We start from the raw sequence: 22471 nt of genomic DNA on the forward strand, positions 1-22471 counted from the left end.
CACCCAATTTCCAAGGCGGTTTGGGCGGATTTGATAGGCGCGCTCCAGTTATGGCCAAGGTAGACAGCCCTGCCACCCTGCCTCACAACTTAAGGTTCGCTGGTACAGCTGGCGAACTTCAGTCGTGAAAGCCTCAGAAGGAAGGGAACTGCCCAGGAAACTAGTCCTGTTCCACCCCCCAGAATCCAAATGGTGGGACATGTGGGTCTGGCAGACCTTCCTGCAGGGTTTGGCGCATATCCCGAATTCCCTGCCACCAAATCCACCGGGGCTGGCTTCACTGACCAGCAGGTGAGTTGAGGGAGCAATCCCTGCCAGAGAGGACCACCTTCAGAGAGCATCTGCTGCAGCAGCAGACTGTGTGGGTGCTCTCAATGTAGGAGCAGGATCTATCATCCAGTGGATCTTGCATCGCCACTGAGGTTGTCCTCACACCTTGGGGATCCTTCAGGTTCTGCAGATGCCCATTGGTGCCGAGGGCTTCTTTGGCGAGCAAGTGGAGGATCTGCTGTAGCAGAACCTTCAGGCATTCCCGAGATGACACACAAGGGTGAGGGGGCACTGTTCACTTTGAAGCTTAGCCCACCCCATCTATAGGCCCCTTCCACTCGCCAACACCAGTACACTCACCACCTAGCCACTAACCATCACCAACGCACTCACCATCACCAATCCATTCACCACCACCATCCACTCGCCACCACCAATCCATTCACCTCCACCAGCCTATTCAAGGCTTTATCCGGAGCACGATGTCCTTTATATCTTGCTAGCCCGTCATTCCAGATTAGGACCTGGAATGCAGGTAGTTCGCAACAAGTAACCTTCGAGACCCTGTCCAGCTCCACCTCCCCCAGCAGTGATCGTGCCTGGATAGCCCACCTCAGAGTTGTGTGGGTGGGCTATTCCAGTACTTCCCTGTGGAAGTGGATCACTCTGGATGTTTGGTTTGACCATCAGAGGAACCATCTACTAGTGGGCATACTGGCAGGTCTTCTGCCATCCACACTGAGAGCGAGTGATCGTCATCCAGAAGGCTCAACTGTTGGGGATATTTCTCCAGTTGAGCCTTCTGGATGACCATCACTCTGCCAGTAATGTATCCACAGGATGAATGGTCTTCTCGGCCAGTGATTTCATTTGGCATTTCAACAGGCTCGGGGTGTGAACGGTATAATAGGACATTTCCACTTTCAGACTCGGTGCAGGGTAAGTTAGTGTGTCTGCAGACAGACAATATGACAAGGGTCCGGTAAGTCAACAAACAGGGTGGGACCCTCCTTCCTGGGTCCCTCTGTCAAGATGACGCGTTGCTTCCCATTGGTGCTTGAATGACGGGGTGACACTCTTGGTGCCACATTTGGCCCGGGGCGGACAACACAACAGTCGGCACACTCAGCTGCTCTGTAGTCCACCCTAACTAGTGGATGATCCACACTGAGGTAGTCCAGAACACCTTCAGGACTTGGGGGGTTTACCAGGTCGATCGACTTGCTCGCATCACCGGATAATCACCAATCTGCTGGAGGACCTCAGGCTGTCGGGGCGGAGGCCCGATAGTCTTTCGTGCTTTTGTTTCTGGATTCTGTTGCTCAGGGTTGCCTGATCTCCAGGATGCTCCAGGAAATTGCAGCAGGTGGTGGTTCTGGTTAACCCTTTAGTTACCTCACAAACCGTGCTTCAGGGATACCCGGGTGTTGAATACACACTTTGATTTCAGGAGCCCACGGGAGAAATCCAAGTCATTTTTAGAGTATAGAGGACCCTACCTTTTTTAGGGAATTTTTCATTCTGACATCCTCCACACACTGCTGGGCACTGTCCAACTGGTACTCAGGGTGAGAAGGGTGGACCGTACCTGCAAGTGAACAGATTCTCCGGCTCCCAGGACAAATAGATCAAAGTGGGTGTTATTCACGGGTGCCAGCGCCAGATCCAAACAGTAAGCTGAACCGTAAGGATCTGGATTTGGGTCCTGCCAGCTTCTGATTGATGGCCTGGCAGTTGAGATGGAATGCCCGTCAAATTAGGGTATACCAGCAGTGCGGCACACATGGGTAATGCTCACTTTATTGCGTCTGTCCTGGTCATTTAAGCCTCTGTTCCCATACAAGTACCTCCACCCTCCTCGTCCTCAGTACTACTTGGTTAGTCACCAGCTGTGTGTGCAGAATGCCTGAATGAAGATCACAGCTCCCTTGTCAGCTGTTCCCGTGTCAGCTGCTCCCTTGTAAGCTCCTCTTCATTCTTCAAGTGACGCGGCATTTGCCACCCACCTGGTTGTCTCTTGGGTCTAGTGGGGAGTGTTGGTATGTCTTTTCCTCGTTCTGGGTTGTCTTTGGGTGTCAACAAACTGGGTTCTGGGGTGTGCTAAAAGTTAACACTGCACGGGAGTCGGGGAGGGAGGGGAAAAACAAATGGGTTTGCCCTTCAAAGTTAGGACGTCTTAACAAAATGTCTTAACAGGAAAGGTCACGCCTTAAGAGATTTTCCTCAGGCAAATTGTGCCGATGCATCCCGGTAATTAGATCCACATTCCACCCCCAATTCGGCCTGTCAATGTTTAGGAACGGATGTTCCCAGCAAATTAAACGATGACACAGTTAACACTTTAAAGAAATGATTGGGGACAGTTTTCATTCAACCTGGAATGACAGAAATGGGAACTCTAGACAACCTGCCAACCAGTTTCTCGTCATCGCTGAATATTGGGTTTGTGACTGCTGCTACAGAACTAGACTGGCGATTGTTGAAGACCAGGCTCCCGGGGACTGTGTTCAATTGATGTTAGCAGAGTTGAAGTGAGAAAGTAATTGTCTCAGAATATTTGGGCCATAATGATCTCCTGACCTAGTTTCGATCGCCTAAGGGGGTCGGAGAGGAATTTCCCAGATTTTTTTCCCAAATTGGCCTGGGTTTTTATGTCTGGTTTTTCGCCTCTCCCAGGAGATCACATTTCGCATATTATAAGTCATGTTTCAATAACTGAAATGTGAGAAGTTTAACATCTGAAAATAAACGTGGATTGAAAATGAACAAACTTACTGTGTGTCTCCTGATTTGTGCACGGATCATTGAAGGGAACAGAAAGGGGAAGAGATGAGTTCTGATTGTCCCTGGGCTCAATTACTGATTGGGTGAATTCTTTGAGCCACACACTGGGTGGGACCTAGATTGATTCCCCAGTCTGCACATACAAACATACAAAAAGATATACAAAAGTAGATGAAGACTATCAGGCCCATTAAGCTCACCCCATCCAGTAGACAGTATGACCTCACATGCTGCCATCCTACCTACCAGTTATGCTATCTCTGGAAACAGACAAAGAAACATGGCCAATTCAGGAAAAACCTCTGGCCAATTGCTCTCCAACTCCCAACACATGACAATCTAAACTAATCACTAACTCTCGCTGTAACTGGTAATGTCCTCTCAGGGACTGGTCAAGATCATACAGCACAGAAGGAGGCCATTCAGCCCATCTTGCCTCTGCCAGCTCTTTGAATGCACTATCCAATTAACCCCACTCTCCCACTCTTTCCCCGTAGCCCAGCAAATTTTTCCTTTTCAAGCATTTACCCAATTCCCTTCTGAAAGTTACAGTGGATGGAATTATAAGTTGGTGGAATTCTGTCATGTGATCTCCAAAGTTCCAGTAACTAAATTGCCAAATCCCCCAGTCAGTAAAACCTGGATTGGGCTTATTCAGTCACTAAAACACCAGTGGCACTTTCAAAGTCCCAGGCCACGTCAAGGAACTCCTCACAAAGTTGTGAATTGGTATAAAAACAAATACTAGTGGGGAGGGGCTGGGGGTGAAGAATTGAGTGGGGGAAACAAGACAACACTTTGCATGTACTGAGGCAGAGTCGTGTGTTGGGTTTGCAACTCTGCAGGATGTACCCGAGTCTCCTGGAAGTTAATCTCCTGGAATTTTTGATATTTGTTTATGGGATGTGGGCTTCGCTGGCAAGGCCAGCGTTTATTGCCCATCCCTAATTGCCCTTGCGAAGGTGGTGGTGAGCCGCCTTCTTGAACTGCTGCAGTCCGTGAGGTGAAGGTGCTCCCACAGGAGCGGTTTGGTACAACTGAACGACTTGCTCGGCCATTTCAGAGGGCAGTTAAAGGTCAGACCGAGTAAGGACAGCAGATTTCCTTCCCTGAAGGACATTAGTGAACAAGGTGGGATTTTAGCGCAATCCAATTGTTTCGTGGTCATGATTACTGATGGTAGCTTTTTATTCCAGATTTATTTACGTGACTGAATTTAAATTCCCCAGCTGCCATGTAGTGGGATTTGAACTCATGTCTCACAGATTGTTTAATCTAAGTCTGTCCCTGGATTGCTAGTCTGGTAACATAACCACAATGCTCCCATTCCCAATTGCAGCTGTGAGCAAACCTGGGATAAAAGCCAACAAGGCATTAAAGAAAATGATTTTTTTTTCCATTTTCTTTGACCACTTTCATTCATTTATAAAAATATTGGAGACGGGGGAAAAAGGCGGTTGGATACAGCAAGTCGCGTGATGAAAGCTCCAGGAATACGTCCAATCAGAGATGGTGACCCGTGTTGTGTGACTCACGCCATTTGTGCACCAAGACAAAATAAAATAATAGCACGCGTTGATAATTGTGGGTGGCACCAAGACACACACGTGCAGAATGTGAAACCTGTTGAATAATCACTGACTACTGAGGCACAAGTGGGTCTAAATAACACTTTAACAAACAGAATGGCTGCACATTAATGGCACAGTAATTAACTTGGGATATAATAGGCTTTGGCCTAGAAATTTGGTTGGTAGCGCCGGCGCTGAGCGCCTAAAGAGACCTAGAATTGGGGCGATACCGTATGTTGGGGCGTTCGCTATGAAGATAGCGACAACTCAGATATTGACTATACATTTAGCGCCTGCGCTAAGTGTTTGCGCGCGCCCGCGAGCGCAAGCAGATCATGACATAATTTCAGTGTGCAACGCCTTTTAGGAGCGCCTGAGCGCATATTGGGTGGTGCCCGGAGCCTTAACGCCCAGCGCTTTTAGTGACAGTTCGAGGGAGGGCTAACAGGCCCTTCTCGGAGTAGGGGGGCGCTATTTAAGGGGACAGCTCTAGTGCAGAATCTTCAGCCACTTGGCCTGCTCATTGCGATCGTTGCTGGAGAGAGTTGGCGAGCTAATGTGGAGCGGAGTTCTGGGAATTTAGCTTTACAGTACTTGGGACCTTCAAACCTGTCCGAAGCACTTGCAGCACTACACCTAAAAGCCTTTTGACCAACTGGCATCGGAATGGCAGCTTCTTTGGAGGGCGACGGCCTCATCGCCCAACACTGTGAAGGGGCAGAGAGACGGCGGGAGAGAGGGCCGGGATTGGCCAGAAGGAGGAGGGGCAATGGAGGTCGGCCAATCCGACGGGAAGCTGTGTGCATCTTTAGGCAGCAGGTGACAAGCCTTGACATGACGGAGGAGCAGTGTTTGGGAAGGCCCGATTCTGGAGGGACATTGTTACTGATCTGTGCCACCTGCTTGGTCAGGTTCTGCAGCCGCGTGAACGCTGCAGAACCTCTCTGTCCATGATCGCTAAACTGACTGATGGCCTCAATTTTTATGCCAACGGATCCTATCAGTCAGCCATTGGGGACATTGCGACTGTCGCTCAGGTTGCAGTCCACTGTTGCATCCGGCAAGTTACAGATGCCCTTTATAGGCGAAGGCGTCAATTCATTACCTTCCCTCGGACCCTGCACAAGCAGGCGGAGTGCGCGCAGGGTGTCGCTTCTATTGCGGACTTCCCCATGGTGCAGGGGGCGAGTGACAGCACACACGTGGCTTTGAGGGCACCATGCCATCATCCTTAGGACTTCCGCAACCGCAAGGGGTTCCACTCCCTCAACGTGCAGCTGGTCTGTGACCACCGCCAAATCATCATGGCAGTCACCGTGCATTTCCCAGGGTGCAGCCACGATGCCTTTATCCTGCGGTTGACCTCAGTTTGTAACCTTTTTGAGGGGCTGCCTCGAAGACGAGGCTGGCTTACTGGGGACAAGGGCTATCCTCTCTGGCCATGGCTGATGACAACACTCCGTGTGGCCGACACCCCAGCAGAAGAGCTGATCAGCAGCGGCCATCAGGCGATCAGGCACAGTAAACAGCACACTATTGGTGTTGTCAAAAAGCGTTTCCAATGTCTGGAACATTCGGGGGATCCCTGCAGTACTCGCCGCAGCAAGTGGGACACATCGTCGTCGTCTGCTGCATGCTCCACAACTTGGCGAATCGACGTAGCCAGCCAATTCCAGCTGTCCCTCAACGACCAGCAGAGCAGGCGGAGGAGGAGGAGTATGAGGAGGAGGAGGAGGAGGAGGCGGTGGAGGAGGAGGAGGAGGAGGAAGAGCAGGCGGAGGAGGAGGAGGCGGAGGAGGAGGAGGAGGAAGAGCAGGCGGAGGAGGAGGAGGAGGAGGAGGAAGATGGAAGGGCTGCTGAAAGTGGAAGGGCCATACGTCAGAGGCTCATCTGGATTCGTGTCGAGACCCCTGTGGCGGAATGATGAGAGTCTTAACTCATGCGCACTTTGGATGTTTGACGGCCTCTGAATGCCAGCATCACTGAAACTAGTCACATGCACCATGCCTTCTGTTTATTGGCACAAAAGTATTTCATTACAGCTAAACAACGTAAAGTCAACAGAAACCATAACTTTCAAAATAACTGTGAACTCTTCGGCAAAGCCGCAAAACTCAACAAACCTTCTGCAAATATAACAACAGGTGAGGGTGTCCTTGAATTTGGACAAACAAACGCCTCAGCACCTCCCTCTACAACTGGCCCCTTGAGGGAGAACGACTTCTCTTTTGCGCCCGGCCCCTTCCCTCCCTGCTGCTCCTACGTAATTGGACCCCAGTGGCGGGCTCAAGGCTGGGGGACGCCTGCTGACTGTCTGGAAGCACAGAAGCCCCTGAGGGACGGCCTGGCCGACCTCTGGGCTTGGAGGGTGCGGACGCAGGATGCTTGATGTGACCATGGCTTGAAGCAGTGTGGCCTGCAGGTGGTGGCAGCTGCAATGCAGGCGCCCCAGCGCTGGCATGTGCAATGGTCTCCTGCCGAGAGAGGACACCTGCACCATGGTCGGACGACACACTGGCTATCTGAGGGGAGCGGCTCGGCTCATCCGCCACAATCGCATGCTCCACTGATTCCTGGCCTTGTATGGGACTGGAAGGGCCCGGGGTGATCGTCACTGATGCAGAGCGGGTGGCTACAGTGAGAGATCGCGTTGCGTCAATCTGGGTGTGGCGGAGCCCAGCAAGTGACTGCGTGGCAACAGTGAGGACCTGTGTGCCAGGTGCCAGTGCTTCGGAGAAGGCCTGGACAGTTCTTCCCATTGCTTCGGACAAGGCAGGTGCCGAGCGCTCCACTGCCTCGGACAAGCGCTGGACAGACCTTTCCAGGGATTGTCCGAAGCCCTGAACAGTCCTTTCCATAGCCAACTCAAAGCCGTGGACAGTCCTCTCCATTGTTGGGCCGAAGCCCTGGATAGTCCTGTCCATTGTTGCCCCGAAGCCCTGGATAGACTTGTCCATTGTTGCCCTGAAGACCTGGAGAGTCCTGTCCATTGTTGCCCCAAAGCCCTGGAGAGTCCTCTCCATTGTTGCCCCGAAGTCCAACATACTCTTAGCCAATGAATCTATTGACTCAGGCATCTTCTCGACTGCAGCCATCAGCTCCGTGTGTCTGACCCGGGCCTGTTTGCTCATCTCAGCCAGGCGACGCACCTCATCTGCACTCTGTGCAGCAGTCATCACTACCTGCCTTGCCCTCCGGGGAGACGGTGGCCGAACTTGCCTATCCCCCGTGCATTGCTGCATGCCACTTGGTCCGGCAACTGGTTCATCCTCAGACCCCCCCCACCTCCCCTCCAGGGGACTACTATCCCCAGTCTGTAGATGTGTCTGCTCCCCGGATTCTGCAACGGCTGGGCCGGATTCCTCCTGGTCCTCGCCTCCGGTGGCACTGGCACTGGCAGCTTCAGTGCATTGAGCCCCAGTTGGTGCTGCTTCATCTGAAAGTGGGAGGTGGAAGAGTGGCTTTAGCAAAAGGACAGGTTTGCTGAAAGGCATGCCAGATTGCGGCAAGGCTCTGACATGGCTGCACACTGAGGATGCATGCTGGCGGGGGGACCAAGTGGAAGGCAACAGGTGGAAAAGGTGAGAGTCTTACCCTCGCTGTCGGAAATGGGGTCGGCAGATGCAGTGGTCACAGGACCAGACAGACGTCCTCCAAGTATCTGGTGCACTCTCTCCTCCAGATCCGTGAGAGTGACCACTTGTGGAGGTCCGCCACCGGTTTGACGCTGCTCCTTTCGGATCATCGCCAGCTTGGACTGCAGGGGAAAGAAGGGGAAGTTCTGTAACATGATGCCTTGAGAGATCATCGCATGCCCCCCATGGTGCAAGAGCCCTTACATGAGGCCTTGAGAGATCATCGCATGGCCCCCATGGTGCAAGAGCCCTTACATGAGGCCCTGAGACATCTGTCCATGTGTGTGCCCAGAAAGGGCCATGGGTGCATGCAAACAGATGGCCATTGGGGCATCATTGCAACAGGGTGCCCGAAGTCAGCTGCAGATGGAGGGAATCAGAAGTTTGCTAAACCATCACTCACCCTAACGATCCGTGTGAGGTCGTTGAATTTCTTCCTGCACTGAACAGGGGTCCTGGTTGCCATGCTGCTGGAGTTGACCCTCACAGCAACCTCCCTCCAAGATCGTCGGTAAGCCTTCTGATTCGGCCTCTTGCCATTATCCGGATACAGGACATCTCGACGGCGCTCAACTGCAGCCACCAAGTGGTCCAGAGCCTCAGTGCTGAAGCGCTCTGCTCTCTGTCTAACCTTCTCCATGCTGAACAAGTTTGTAACGCCAGACAAGGGCGAGCGCCGATTCTGAGGCCTACAGGGCGTTGGGTGTTGAAGCTCAGGCTGACTGACCCACCCCTTTAAGAGCCGGCCGGCGCCTGGAGGTCTCGTGGTTTCCCGCAATTGAGATCACCTGCGCTGCGCCCGTCCGCGTCGATATTGAGTAGCGCCTGAACTTTTGCGCCTTAGGAGCACCGTGCAACGGCTGAATTAGCGCCTCAATCCCCTTTGGGGGCGATGCAACCCAATATCTCGCCAGGCAGCGATAACTTTCGTCTGGCTATAAACTTAGCGCTCCGCCAGTTCTAACGCCTCAAGCGGGGCTATACCCAATTTCTCGGCCTTTATTTTGGAAGTACTTAACTCCCAAACTCTCATTACCACATGGCTTGCCGAGAAACAACTGGATCTTCTTTCAATGACAGGTGTTAGAACTCACAACCAATCAACACAGTGTTAACCCTTCGCTCCCTGGAAGTTTAAAGAACTTTCATTTTCAATTGACATTGAGAATGACTATTTTGGGAACTGCCTCCCCAGTTTAGCGCCAGGATTCTCCCCAGATAACCTGAGTTTGTAACACACTGTTCACATGGTTAGTGCCCCGAGGCACTTTAGAGAGTAGAATGAGATGCCAATTAGTAATACTAAGAAAGAAGCAATGGACACAAGTAACACTGCCCCTTCACTGGACAGCTGCTGGCGATAACCTTCAATCCGCCTTCACAACAGATGTCAAGCCAGCTCCTTCTTCAAGGTGAGAAATTACCCTGGATGATAATCCTGAGATTTATTCTCCTTTTTGATTCTTATCCTGCCCCTGACATTAAATTACTTGGTTTTATTACCCCATTGTCTTCTATTTGCAAATGTGAGCTATTGGAGCTTGATAGACAAACATGCTCACACGTGTCGCCTAGAAACACAAACAAAATGATTTTTTTTTAAACAGTGAGGATATTGCACCGTGAGATCAAATCCATGTGCTGCCGTCAAAAATGGGTGAATAGTTTAGGGTCTGGTCATTACAAGGACAATTTGAAGGATAAAGGACCAACTGAAAGGTTGGTGCTGAATTTAGCAAAGACCAACTTTCCAATGTTGATACCAGATAAACATTAGCACAAGGCAATTTTGATTTACGCCCTCCAATTTCTCAGTAGTGCATCAATAACTTGCATTGATAGACCTTTCACAGCATCAGGACATACCAAAGCACTTTACAGCCAATGAAGCACTTCCTTAAAGTATAATCGCTGCTGAAATGTAGGAAACGCAGCAGCCAATTTGCGCACAGCAAGCTCCCACAAATAATGACCAGATAATGTTTTTTTTAGTGATGTTGGTTGAGGGATAAATGTTGGCCCAGGAGAACTCCCCTACCCTTCTTCAAAATACTGGCCATGGGATCTTTTAAGTCCACCTGAGAGGACAGATGGAGCCTCGGTTTAACGTCTCATCCGAAAGACGGCACCTCTGACAGTGCAGCACTCCCTCAGTACGGCACTGAAATGTCAGCTTAGAATATGTGCTACCACTGGGCCATGCAGGCACCTAAATCAAACAGCTAGATGATTTTAAAAGCACGGGATAATGGAACAAGAAACCTGAATGGGTTTCAAGAAGGAACTAGACAGGTTCTTATCAACAAATGTGATTCAGGGTTATTAGAAACGCACCAAGGGAATACAGTGGATAGGTGGGCTCATCAGAATATAGGAACATAAGATATAGGAGCAGGAGTAGGTCATTTGGCCCCTCGAGCCTGCTCCGCCATTCAATAAGATCATAACTGATCTGATCTTGGCCTCAACTCCACTTCCCTGCCCGCTCCCCATAACCTTGACTCCCTTATCGTTCAAAAATCTGTCTGTCTCCACCTTAAATATATTCAATGACCCAACCTCCACAGCTCTCTGGGGATTGGGAGCAGTTTAGGATTCAGCAAAGGAAGACAAAGGGATTAATTAAGAGGGGGAAAATAGAATATGAGAGTAAGCTTTCAGGAAACATAAAAACTGACTGTAAAAGCTTCTATAGATGCGTGAAGAGAAAAAGATTGGTGAAGTCAAGCGTAGGTCCCTTGCAGTTAGAATCAGGGGAATTTATAATGGGGAACAAAGAAATTGCAGACCAATTAAAAACATACTTTGGTTCTGTCTTCACAAAGGAGGACACAAATAACCTCCCCAGAGATGTCGGGGAACATAGGGTCTAATGAGAGGGAGGAATTGAATGAAATCAGTATTTGTAGGGAAATGGTGTTAGGGAAATTGACGGGATTTAAGGCCGATAAATCCCCAGAGCCTGATAATCTACATCCTAGGGTACTTAAGGAAGTGGCCCTAGAAATAGTAGATGCATTGCTGGTCATCTTCCAAAATTCTATAGACTCTGGAACAGTTCCCATGAATTGGAGGATAGCTAATGTAACCCCACTATTTAAAAAGGTTGGTAGAGAGAAAACGGGGAATTATAGACCGGTAAGCCTGACATCGGTAGTGGGGAAAATACGAGAGTCCATTATAAAAGATGTAATAGCAGAGCACTTGGAAAACAGTGACAGGATCGGACAAAGTCAACATGGATTTTCAAAAGGTCTGGGGAAACTTTTAGCAGGCATACTCAGTGTTGTGGAAGTTTGGAGCCTGACACCCATCTCCAGTGTGACCTCCTTGGAAACCCCTCCCCCACCTTGACTGAACGCTTCCTCAACTGAGGCATATACCAGAAGCATGGCGACCATTTAATTCCTTTCCTCCTGGACATCAGATTCGGATGAAGACCAGCCGCGGCAGCAGCAGAACAATGAGCAACAGCAACACCAACAGCAGGAACATCAACAGGAGCACCAAGCTGCTAGTCACCCACCTGAAGATGCACAGGCCAGAAGACGCCAGAGCACCAATATCCACTATATTGCTGCCTGTGATGCAAGTGACGCACTCATCCTGGCCAGATTTGCTTAGCCTGCACAATCCAACACTTTAGTCTCACTCCTTCTTACCAGATCATCGACAATGGAGAAGAACCTACAGAATCCTATCACTCTGACCACCATTCTGATAATCGCAAGGCGCCCTAAGCCCTCAATGTGAAAGTCCCATTTGCGAAATGATACAGTCCACAAACTTCAACAGTTTGCCATCAAAACACTTAATAATACAATCACAATGATGGCTGGTCCAAAAACAAAACAACACAGCACGTAAGCGACTACCCTTGTGACTACTTGTGCTTTATCTTCCTCTTGCGCGTGCTCCTACATGGTGCTTCCCCTGTGGCTTCAGCAGATGTGGAGGCCCCTTGCTCGCTCTCTTGCTGCTCCTGTCTCGACGGCTTTGGCGGGCATCCTATGGGGTGGCGAACCTGTGCGGGCTCACCAACAGTCTGCTGCTCCTACGGCTGTGCAGGGGCAGAGACGCCCATCTCATTTGGGTGAGGACTCTGGTGGGGCTCTGACCGAGGTCTTTTCTGTGGCATGGTCGTGCGTGCGCTTGGAGAGGAGCCCCTACTTCCTTGTTGTCTGCCACCAACATCCCTCTCATGGGTCAGCCCCACTTCAGAGCTAGCAAGTGGCTTGACAGCACCTTGCTGCACTGCAGGGGGGCCATGAGGAACCATTTCTGCAATGGAAGTCCTACTCCAGAGGACTTGCATGAAGGTCGGCTTTATTTGCCAAATAGCTGACCATCGCTCCTCAAGAGATGTCATTCTATTCTGAACAATGACCATGTTTTCAATACCCATGCGACTAAGTTCCTCCATGGACCATGGAAGGAGTGAGTGTAGTGAATGCAGAGCATGGATCCTTAGTAGGATACAAAGGACCTACCCCATGTGTTGTAAGCAGTTGTTGTCATGGCATCACAGCGATAGGAAGTATGAGGGCTGCATGGTCAAATAGTTAAGTGAATGTGACCACAGAGAGAGAGGGAATGGGTTAGGGTGCAGGGATGTAAGTGTCAAGTGGGATGTGGAGGAGGAGGTTAGCAAAGCAGAGTGCTGGTGAGGAGAGCCGATGGGTATCAGATTGAGGGTGATGGGAAAGTCATACTCACTTTTCCGGTGCGGAGAAGGTCACGGAACCTCTTCCTGCATTGCAGCCAGGTTCTGCGGCTCATTGAAATGGTGTTGACAACCTGGGCCACTTGTAGCCACACAGCTTTTGTCTGCCGGGGTGCCTTTTTTCTCCCTAAGGAAGGGAACAGCACCTCCTTATTACAGCTGGCTCCGTACATCAGAGCTTGGAGGGAGGGCTCATCAAACCGAGGAGCACACTTTTGCTTGATCGGTGACATTTTTCACAATTCAACTCCTTCATATAAATTGCTGAGCATTTGCAGTCTCCAGAAGAATCAAGGCTGCTTGCAGGCCTTAAATCCAACAGCATTGATGACGTCAACGGAGGCGACTTTCTGTATGAAAAGACTAATTGGGCCAGTGGTTCCCACACGCAGGAAATCAATTGGCCAATTAGGGGAAAATCGCACTTTTTCAACACTTCACTTAGGAGTCGGGGTCCTGACACGATTTCCACCTGACACACCCCAGCCTGCCCACACTGACAAACTCCAGCCCATACAGGACAGGAAGAGGCCATTCAGCCCATCGTGCCTGAGCCTGTGCACGTTCCCAGTTTGTGGCGTGCCTGTATGGGCAGCTGAAATTTTAATGAAGCAACTTAAAATCTCACTGGCGGTTCATCTGAATAAACTGCATTCTCTAAACTAACAGAAGCAAGAATTGGTAACACATCAATAAAGAAGGGCTGTTAAAGATATAATTTTATCATCACCGGGCTTAAAAAGTCACTCAACAGTTCTATCAGTTTTGTTAATCCATCTCAGCAGTGTTGCAGGTGCTGGAAACCGCCCGAACATTTCAACACTGTTGCAAATCCAGGTTTATAAAATCCCAAGACAGCTACAGGTGAGGGAGCCCATGGGGGCATCACGAACAAGCAAGGCCGCATTTATTGCCCATCCCTACTTGCCCTGAGAAGGTAGTGCTGGTCTTTCTTCTTGAACCGCTGCTTATAGCGGTTTTGATACAACTGAGTGGTTTGCTAGGCCACTTCCGAGGGCAATGAAGAGTCAGCCATGTTGGTGTGGGACTTGAGCCACACACAGGCCAGACTGGTTGAGGACAGCAGGCGTCCTTCCCTAAAAGGACGTCAGTAAACCAATGATCACTTTTTCTGATACCAGCTGTTTAGATTTTTTTTTAAACTGAATTCAAATTCTCAAACTGCCGTGGTGGGATTTGAACTCACCGTTCTTTGGATTATTAGTCCAGTAATATAGCCATTACACTACTGTGCTTAAATTTAGCTCATCTAAACTGTTTCCCTTATTTCTTGGACACCAAAACTGAACACTGCACTCAAGTTCCACTCTGACTGGAGCACTGTTGAGTTTAGGCACCCTATTTTTCAATTTATACTCAACCAATGTGGCAATATAATTAAGTATTCTGTTTGCTTTGTTTATTGCTACTCCGCAGTGATTTGACTTAATAAGTACCAAATCTGTTTTGCTTCAGGACAAATTCAGGGCGGACTATCCTCCTTGGAGTAGGGGTAGTGGGTGCTGCAGAGAGCTTTCCTTGGGGTTCATTTAGCTCCTGATGATAGTCAAATGGAATCAATCAATCCCCTTGTGTTGCACATTACCCTTGGGCAGTGTTGAGGTCTGTCTGGTTAGGCTTGTGACTGGCGGAGTTAAGGTTCTTTCCTCTCAGCCTTTCCTCCAACCCTAACAAGCAATGTAGTCTTAGCTGAACAAGCAGCTCACCATATGCTGATCAGCTGCATATCCTAGCTGGTTAAGCTCAAGCAGAGCTCTTGCAGACAGTTGCGGTTCATTATTTGGCTCTTGCCAACCTGTGCCCAAGTTTTCTAGGCTAAGCTAAGTAAGGCATGTTCCTACAATGAGAGACTGCGCACCTCCGCATCAGGCCAATGGAAACTATATATATGGATTTATCAGTAGTTATAAGAAATAGGAGCAGGAGTCGGTCATTTGGCCCTTCGAGCCTGCTCCGCCATTCAATAAGATCATGGCTGATCTTCGACCTCAACTCCACTTTCCTGCACTATCCCCATATCCCTTGATTCCATTAATAATCAAAAATCTATCGCTCTCTGTCTTGAATATACTCAATGATTGAGCCTCCACTGCCCTCTGGGGTAGAGAATTCCAAAGATTCACCACCCTCTGCGTGAAGAAATTTCTCCTCATCTCAGTCCTAAATGGCCGACCCCTTATTCTGAGACTGTGACCCCTGGTTCTAGACTCCCCAGCCAGGGGAAACATTCTCCCTGCATCTACCCTGTCAAACTCTGTAAGATTTTTATGTTTTTCAATGAGATCACCTCTCATTCTTCTAAACTCTAGAGAATAAGGGCCTAGTCTACTCACCTCTCCTCATAGGACAATCCCCCCATCCCAGGAACCAGTCTGGTGAACCTTCGTTGCACTCCCTCTATGGACAGTATATCCTTCCTTAGGTAAGGAGACCAAAACTGTACACAATACTCCAGGTGTGTTCTCACCAGGGCCCTATATCATTGCAGTAAGACGTCTTTACTCTTATACTTGGATGCTCTTAAAAATTGTGATGAGCTTATGTACATTTCAGACATCCAACTGACGAAAAGAAGAACAGGCTGAAGTGCAGCTTATAAAGGAGCGGCACATCAGTTGTAGAGAAAAGTGGGTTGGAATCAAAGAGAGTGTAAGAGGGACCACAGAGGCAAACTCCAGATTGTACGCACCAATTGAATGGGATTATGAGGAAGAATCTGGGGTGTTCCATTGGAAGTATCATCTTCCATGGCTATGTGGAATAGGCTCCCAGTTAACACTTTCATGTGTTAAGAAGGATCTATTTAATTAACAATGGGATTGACAGTGTAAAAATAGAGATGATTGAATGTTATGTGGAATATAATGGTTTCTGAGCTACTGGACTGTGAAAATCTCATGTGGAAAAAGGCAATCAGGCAAGAATATTATGTAAGACATAAGGTCAGATAGATATATGTGAAGTTTTGCCTCATTTACCTTTGAGATCAGGGAGTGTTCCCTTAGCACTCTCACTGCTGGGATGGAAGATTGTAAGTGAAAGGGCCACACCAGACTTGAGTGCATGAACTGGGCTGACACTTTGCAGGGAATTTTTCTGGGGGGTTCAGTGGGCGCATTCAGTGGTGGGTCGGGTGGGAAAATGTTTTTTTTTGTCAGCGGGTCGAGACCCCACTGTCAACCCGCTGCCACGCACCTTTCCCAGATGTTGGGTCTGTCAGCGCTGAACTGACCTGACACGCAGCGGTGGGGAAGGCAATTCAGGTCATTATGACCTTGTTAAAAGCCAATTAAGAAGTATTTTGAGCTCACTTTACCACTTTACGAGGTCGCCCACGGGGTCCACGCTGCTCGGGGATCATGTCAGGTAAGCAGGTTGGGAATTGTATGACCATGAACTGATCTCATTACTTGACAGCTGCAAATGTGCTATAAAAGCTCCCATGTCTCAGCTGTTCACTTTCCAAGCTCAGAAGCTGTTGCTTACTGCATTTGGAAGACAGATTGAGCTTTATGCAGGTTGCAAGTGTTTGAAATAAACTCTGTGTCCACTGTCACCTCATTGGAACAACCTCTCTCACCATTGACAGATCGCTTCTGTCATCTTAACTTCACCTGCTATCTATTGCATCAGCATCGGTGCCTTTGAAACTATCTCACCTTGGTCCTCAGAATCCCACGACGATCAGCCCCAACACCAGCAGCAACAGTCACACCAGCAGCACCAACAACAACACTAACATTTTCCGCAATCAACTGATGCTGCACAGGATACCAGGCATCAGCACCTGACCACATTGCTGCCCATGATGCCAGGGATGGCCTCACCATGGCCAGATTTACTTCACTTGATGCTGTACACCCTGGCTGCCACATGATGCACAAGGCAAGGGAATACACTGTGGTAAACCACTGTATTGTATATTGCCACCTCTGGGTGGCGCTGTGTATAGAGGCATGCCTCAGCTGACTCCACCCACCACTGTGTGGGTTTCGTTCAGACTTGTTCAGTCACTCACGAAGAAGCATGGTCTCTTCTTAGCTAATAAAAGCCTTATTCATCTCTTCTTTCGACTCATCATCTCTTCTTCGACTCATCACCTTTTATGAAGTAATTGATAAGCGTATCAATTTTATTAGCTAAAAGTTAAATGGCGACACCTGAGGAGCAACAACAGCAACGGATACAGCAGACATTGCTGAGAGCCCTCAGACCACCACGCCTGGACCTCGACCCTCAAGATGTGGGTGCATCAGCCAAGTTTGAACACTGGCTGAGCTGCTTTGAATCCTTCCTCGCAATCTCACAGGTTACAGAGGAGGATCACAAACTGAAAATTTTGACCGCCCAGGTGAGCCATCAAGTATATATGCTAATCCGGGACTCTAATACGTACGTGGCGGCCCTCGAGCTACTAAAAGGGCAATATACGCGCCCAGTGAACACAATTTACGCCCGACACCTCTTGGGATCCCGCAGGCAGCAACCGGGAGAATCGGTAGGGGCATTTGCACGGGCGCTACTGGCACTCTGCAGAGACTGCGATTGTAAAGCGGTAACGGCTGTGGAGCACGCGCAGGGACTCGCCTGTGATGCCTTCGTCAGGGGCCTCCAGTCAGACCACACCCGGCAGAGACTGCTAGAAAGCAAGGAACCCGACCTGAAGACGGCCATTGCCCTTGCGCTCTCGTTAGAGGAGGCCCACCGAAACCTCGAGGCATACCCCCGTAACGGCGCCGAGACATGGCAATCGAAACCGTGGGACACGGGACCGCCGCCCCCGGCACCAACCGCTGCAGCGACCCAACCGAGACAGCAGCCTCCGGTAAGAACTGCTTCGATGCCCAGTAACCAGGCCCAAAAATGCTATTTCTGTGGCCAGTTAAAACATCCCAGAGCGCACTGCCCAGCTAAGACAGCTACCTGCTCGGGCTGCGGGAAAAAAGGCCATTACGCTAACGCCTGCAAGGGGAAGCCAGCCAGCAGCGCAGCGTGCGGGCCGTGGGAGCAGCCATCTTATCCGCCATTTTGTGTACCCCCGGCCGCATGGCATCCGCCGCCATCGTATCCAACGCACTCAACCGCCATTTCGTCACCGGAACCGACCACCGTCTCGGCGGATGACTATAGTGACTCACTAAGCCACATACTGGCCTCCGTGACGCTGGATCAAGGCCACCCTCACCATCTATCCAGCTCCATGATGGATATCGCGGTAAACGGCCGCGCCACCAGTTGCCTGATCGACAGCGGGAGCACAGAGAGTTTCGTCCACCCCGACACGGTACGTAGCCACTCCCTCACGATTCTGCCAACGCACCATCGCATTTCTATGACGTCCAAGTCCCAGTCAATGGACATCAGCGGCTACTGTGTGGTGACCCTGTCAGTAGGGGGCACTGAATATCAAAAATTTAAACTGCTAGTCCTGCCCCGTCTTTGCGCTGCCGTCCTGCTAGGGTTGGATTTTCAGTGCCACCTTAAGAGTGTCACACTAGCATACGGTGGACCCCTCCCCCCACTCATAGTCTGCAACCAACAACTTTTAAATCGCCCGCTGCAAACCACCTGCAGCCTTTCCACATTAAAAGTCCCCCCCCCTCCCCTGTTCGCTAACCTCACCCGCGACTGTAAACCCATCGCTACCAAAAGCAGGCGGTACAGTGCCGGGGACAGAGCTTTTATCAGCTCTGAGGTGGAGCGGCTCTTGAAGGAGGGCATTATCGAAGGTAGCACTAGCCCCTGGCGAGCCCAGGTTGTAGTCGTTAAAACCACTGCAAAACGCCGCATGGTAATCGACTACAGCCAAACCATAAACTGGTACACCCAGCTGGACGCGTACCCCCTCCCTCGCATATCTGATATGGTCAATCAGATTGCGCAATACAAAGTATTCTCCACCATCGACCTTAAGTCAGCGTACCACCAGCTGCCCATCCGCCATGAGGACCGCCAGTATACTGCCTTCGAGGCAAACGGCCGCCTCTACCACTTCCTTAGGGTCCCCTTCGGCGTCACCAACGGGGTTTCGGTCTTCCAAAGGGAGATGGACCGAATGGTTGACCAGAACGCGCTGCGGGCAACCTTCCCCTATTTGGATAACGTCACCATCTGCGGCCACGACCAGCAGGACCACGACGTTAATCTAGCAAATTTCCTCCGTACGGCCCAACGGCTGAACCTAACGTACAATAAGGAAAAATGTATGTTTCACACCAAGCGCCTGGCCATCCTCGGCTGCGTGGTGGAGAACGGAGTCATCGGGCCCGACCCCGACAGAATGCGCCCCCTAATGGAGCTACCCCTTCCCCACTGCCAAAAAGCACTGAAGAGATGCCTGGGGTTTTTCTCCTACTACGCCCAGTGGGTGCCCCTCTATGCAGACAAAGCCAGGCCCCTCATCAAAGCCACCTCCTTCCCCCTGACACCAGAGGCGTGTGCAGCCTTCACTCTTATCAAGAACGATATCGCGAAGGCCGCAATGCACGCGGTGGATGAGTCCATCCCCTTCCAAGTGGAGAGCGATGCCTCCGACTTCGCCCTAGCCGCGACCCTTAACCAGGCGGGCAGACCCGTGGCCTTTTTCTCAAGGACCCTCCAGGGCCCCGAGACGAGACACTCCTCCGTCGAAAAGGAGGCCCAGGCTATTGTAGAAGCGGTGCGTCACTGGAGGCATTACCTGGCCGGGAAACGATTTACCCTGCTCACTGACCAGCGTTCAGTAGCTTTTATGTTTAATAATAAGCAGAGGGGTAAAATCAAGAACGACAAGATCTTGAGGTGGAGAATCGAACTCTCCACCTACAATTATGATATCTTGTATCGGCCAGGGAAACTCAATGAGCCCCCAGATGCCCTATCACGTGGTACATGCGCCAACGCGCAGAGTGATAGGCTGCAGTCCCTCCACAATGACCTCTGCCACCCGGGGGTCACCAGGTTTTTCCATTTTATCAAATCCCGTAACCTGCCCTACTCCATCGAGGAGGTCAGGACCATGACCAAGAGCTGCCAAATCTGCGCCGAGTGCAAACCGCACTTCTATAGGCCGGACAGAGCAAGCCTGATCAAGGCCACCCGCCCCTTCGAACGCCTGAGCGTCGATTTTAAAGGGCCCCTCCCCTCCGCTGACCGCAATGTGTACTTCCTCAACATAGTTGATGAGTACTCCCGTTTCCCCTTTGCCATCCCTTGCCCAGACATGACCAGTACCACGGTCATCAAGTGTCTGAATGACATCTTCGCTCTGTTCGGGTTCCCCAGCTATATACTTAGCGACAGGGGCTCATCGTTCATGAGCGACGAACTTCGGCAGTACCTGCTAACAAGAGGTATCGCCACGAGCAGGACCACCAGTTACAACCCCCGGGGGAACGGCCAGGTGGAAAGGGAGAACGCGACGGTTTGGAAGGCAGTCCTCTTAGCACTAAAATCTAAGGGCCTTCCGACCTCCCGCTGGCAGGAGGTCCTCCCTGCAGCGCTTCACTCCATTCGGTCACTGCTTTGTACTGCCACTAATGCGACCCCTCAGGAGAAAATGTTCGTTTTCCCCCGGAAATCTACATCGGGAACCTCGCTACCGGCATGGTTGACTTCTCCTGGGCCCGTCCTACTGCGGAGGCACGTGAGGACGCATAAAACGGACCCCCTGGTCGAGCGGGTGCACCTCCTACACGCCAACCCCCAGTATGCCTGGGTGACATACCCAGACGGGCGGGAGGACACGGTCTCCATACGAGATCTCGCACCCTCGGGTACCCCTGAATTACCACCGTTATCCCCCTTACCACCGTTATCCCCCTTACCACTGTTATCCCCCACCACCCCTCCCAACCCAACCCCTGCAGACGGCATGCCAAAGCCCCAGGAATCTTCGCCAACCACCCAGACACCAGACCCGACGTCGGATGCTGCAACACCACCGCCGCCACCACGACGATCAGGACGTCAGACAAGGCCTCCTGATAGACTTAACTTGTAGTACCCTTCACCCCGCCGGACTTCACATTAAACAAGGGGTGAATGTGGTAAACCACTGTATTGTATATTGCCACCTCTGGGTGGCGCTGTGTATGGAGGCATGCCTCAGCTGACTCCACCCACCACTGTGTGGGTTTCGTTCAGACTTGTTCAGTCACTCACGAAGAAGCATGGTCTCTTCTTAGCTAATAAAAGCCTTATTCATCTCTTCTTTCGACTCATCATCTCTTCTTCGACTCATCACCTTTTATGAAGTAATTGATAAGCGTATCATACACAATGAGTGGTAGGACCCTAGGAAGTACAGAGGGTCAGAGGGACCTTGGTGTACATGTACATAGATCCCTGAAGGCAGCGGAACAGGTAGATAAGGTGGTTAAAAAGGCATATGGGATACTTGCCTTCATTAGCCGAGGCATAGAATATAAGAGCAGGGAGGTTATGATGGAGCGGTACAGAACGCTGGTGAGGCCACAGCTGGAGTACTGTGTGCAGTTCTGGTCTCCTCACTATAGGAAGGATGTGATTGCCTTGGAGAGGGTGCAGAGAAGATTCACCAGGATGTTACCTGGGATGGAACGCCTCAGCTATGAAGAAAGACTGGACAGGCTGGGGTTGTTTTCCTTGGAGCAAAGAAGGCTGAGGGGGGACCTGATTGAGGTGTACAAAATGATGAGGGGCATAGATAGGGTAGACAAAAAGGAACTTTTCCCCTTAGTAGGGGGGTCAATAACAAGGGGGCATAGATTCAGGGTAAGGGGCAGGAGATTTAGAGGGGATTTGAGGAGGAACTTTTTCACCCAGAGGGTGGTTGGAATGTGGAACTCAATGCCTAAAAGGGTGGTAGAGGCAGGAACCCTCACAACATTCAAGAAGCATTTGGATGAGCACTTGAAATGCCATTGCATACAAGGCTATGGACCAAATGCTGGAAAATGGGATTAGACTGGACAGGGATGGATGGGCGGCGCAGACACGATGGGCCGAAGGGCCTCTTTCTGTGCTGTAAAACTCTATGACTCTATGACTCTATGACACACCACACCAACACCATAAAGCATCCCTACAATGCCCAAGCCATTTCTTTCATACTCATCACCATTCACTGCAACTCACTAAGCCACTTCCAAAGGTGCACACAAACCTGTCCTAGAACGCAAAGTGTTGAAAATAAAGGTTTCAATGTTTGACACCACATTAACAGAAACTTCACATGAGCATAGGCTAAAACACACAAGTGCCAACCCTTGTGTGTTGTTAGTTGGTATGATTGCACTAGGATGAGGGTGAGTGTGAGGGGTGGTTAGTGAGATGGGGAAGTGATAATGTAGATAGAGAGGGATGTGTGGAGGTGCAAGGTAAGTTGGTGTGAGTAAGGATGTGCAGGGGTAGGGTAGGAAAGGCAGAGTGATGGGGTCAAGGCCTGAGGAGGATGAGGTCGAGTGTGTCTTTGCAGTAACGTTTCGTGATCTACTGAGATCATTGAA

Source organism: Somniosus microcephalus, chromosome 2 (genome assembly GCF_052327205.1).
Source record: "Somniosus microcephalus isolate GS21.2 chromosome 2, FLI_Smic_1.0, whole genome shotgun sequence".
Lineage (NCBI taxonomy): Eukaryota > Metazoa > Chordata > Chondrichthyes > Squaliformes > Somniosidae > Somniosus > Somniosus microcephalus.